Raw genomic sequence first — 3,239 nt, forward strand, 5'->3', positions numbered from 1 at the left:
ACACAGAAGGTAAAGGCAGACGAAATACTGCTAAGCATTTCGCCCGACGTGCTAACCACTCTGCCAGCTGGCCGACTTATTGTTCAAAGAATATTCTTTTCTACTCTAGGCACAAGGCCCGAAATTTTGGGGGAGGGGGCCAATCGATTAGATCGACCTCAGTACGTAACTGGTACTTAATTTATCGACTCCTAAAGGCTGAAAGGTAAAGTCGACCTCGGCAGAATTGGAACTCAGAACGTAAAGACAGACGAAATACCGCTAAGCATTTCGCCCGACGTGCTAACGATTCTGCCAGTTCGCCGCCTTGCATAAATTAATATGAAAGCTGATAAGTGGGGAAAGAGATGTAGTGGGGGTGAATAGGCGATTTAATAATATATTTGAATTAAAAACGAAAATGTGAGATATTAATCTATTCTCCAAGATATCAGTTGCAGTTTAGTTGTCTAGGATTGTCTAATCGAGTAAATTTTGATTAGTTTCAAGTTTATAGTATTGTAGTGTACAAAATAAGAAAGTTTATATAATGAAAGAAGCGAATGAGAGAGTATAGCAAATCGTGAATAGGAATGCATACGTACGCATATACATGCATACATACAAATATACATACAGTCATACACACAAACATACATATATGCATACAAACGTACATATATATACGAGCATACATGCATGCATGCATTCAATAGGAACATACATACGAACATACATACATGCGTAATACATACATTCATACGAACATACATACATGCATACATATATACATACAAATATTTATATACATATATATATATATATATATATATATATATATATATACATATATATATATGTGTGTGTGTATGTATCATTAAAATATCGAGTTGATTTAAAGAAAGTTGTAATATCGTTATGTATATTACCGAGTACAATCGAATTATATGGCAGGGCAATCTAATCGTGAGTGTGTTGGTTAAGAAGATAGCTTCTCTAACTCAGTGGATATTGGATTTAAAATTCAATAATGGGTACGTTTTGGTGCAAGTTTCGAATGAACGAACAAAGACAAGATGTGCCACTCGTGGAATTAATGATGTTATACAAAAGTATAGAGAAAGTAAAACAGAGTATGATTTATACTACAGTGAAGCCTTTGTCTGTCTGTACGTCCGTTTCTGTGTGTGTGTATATATATATATATATATATATATATATATATTTGTGTGAGTGTGTGTATGTTTGCCTGCATGAGCGTGTTTGTGTGTGTGTATAGATACATACATATATGTATATATATGAAAGTATATATATGTATTTATGCTTAAATATATATGCATGTGTGTATATGCATATATCTATGTATGTGCGTGTGTGTGTGTGTGTCTGCGTGTCTGTGTGTGTATAATTATATATATGTATGTATGTGTGTTTGTGTGTTTGTGTATAGTAGTGTATGGGCTTTTAGTGTAAAAGAGAAAAGTTGAAGAATAATTCTATGTATACAAGAATGCTGTACAATATTATATAGGTTATTTACAGCAAAGAATATGAGTAGTCAAGCAGAAAGCATAAAATTTTTGAATTGAAAATTGGCTGTCTTTTTTCTACCATAGCTAAACAAATGAGATATAATAGGCCCTACAATTTGTCTGCTAGTTCTTTGGCATCCTTTAGACTTTTCATCAAACATTCCCAGTACTTTTTATCATTGTTTAGTAATTTCATATTCCTAAATAATTTTTCTTTGATTTTTTTCTTTCACAGAACCTTTTGCCCTCACTCTTGCTATCTTAGTTACAACTATTCTTCTATGGCAAAACATTTCATACTCATAGACTTGCCTACACTTCTGTCAAAACCTCCACATTCCTCTTGCATTCCTATTTTCCTCACCAAACATTTTTTTCATTACTTCTTCACCATCCTTTGTTCAACACCTTGGAATACTCCACCAAAACTCTCCTGCCGTTTTTTTAGCGTACTTAATTCTTAAATAGTTATTGCGCAAATTTTCCATTTGAACAAATATATACATGTTAACTAATATAGACGAGAGAAACAAACAGGTACTACTAAAAAATATCCTTTCAAAAACAAAAATACCCGACAAATCATTATATCATGCCATAGCTAAGGCAAAAGAAATCTCAATGGCCGTCTTACGGAGAAACCTTTCATAATGATGGCGAAGAGGGGTAGTCGACAAGATGTACCACGTGTGCTATGTAATTGATGTTGCATGCCACTTAGACCCACGAATAGTCAAGAAGGCGAAAACAATAGATAAATACAACCCTTTCAAGTACGAAATTGCCCGGCTATGGGAAATGAAGATGGTGAAGATAGTGCGAATTATTGTTGGGTCCTTGCGGACAGTATTAGAAGGCATCAAGAGGAATATCAAAGAAAATTGGAATAGGGTCCTCAGTAGAACTGTTACAAAAGTCTTGCCTCCTTGGCATGGCCAGAATAATCAGGAAAGTATTAGATGACTGAAGAGAACGGATAGCATGGTACTGTAGGCTGTAGGTAGCAAGTACGCTACGCATGGAAGACACCAGGAGTACCAACAAAAACTGTGATTAAAAGAAATAATAACAACAACAACAACAACAACAACAACAACAACAACAACAACAACAACAACAACAACAACAATAATAATAATGATAATGATAATAATAATAATAATAATAATAATAATAATAATAATAATAATAATAATAATAATATTAATAATCTGTTTAGTGAGCTGCAATGACTGCGATGGCTGTGTTGTAGAAATAACAACATTAACATTTTCTACTCGCCATCATCTACTTATTACGCATATTCTACACAGAAAAGTCATTTATATTCACAAATGCGAAACACTTGATGTCTTTCTAATACTTCAAGAAATAACAAATGTTTATCAAGAATTGTCATATTTATAGAACTTAAAATGGAATCTTTTCATAAGAATTCTATATTTACCAACAAAGAACGATTAAATAGCATTTGATTGTTCTTGACTGGAGAGAAATAGAATTTAGCAGAAAAAAATACATTGGGACACAGGAAAATTTTAAAAACTTTGTATTTTACAATATAACAGGCCGTTTAATAAATGTCAGTACATGATGCTTAATATAGTACAGAGAGATAACAGATTGTTATACACAAAGATTGTTATACACAAAGATTGTTATACACAAAGATTGTTATACACAAAGATTGTTATACACAAAGATTGTTATACACAAAGATTGTTA

Source organism: Octopus bimaculoides, chromosome 19 (assembly GCF_001194135.2).
Source record: "Octopus bimaculoides isolate UCB-OBI-ISO-001 chromosome 19, ASM119413v2, whole genome shotgun sequence".
NCBI classification, from domain to species: Eukaryota; Metazoa; Mollusca; class Cephalopoda; order Octopoda; family Octopodidae; genus Octopus; species Octopus bimaculoides.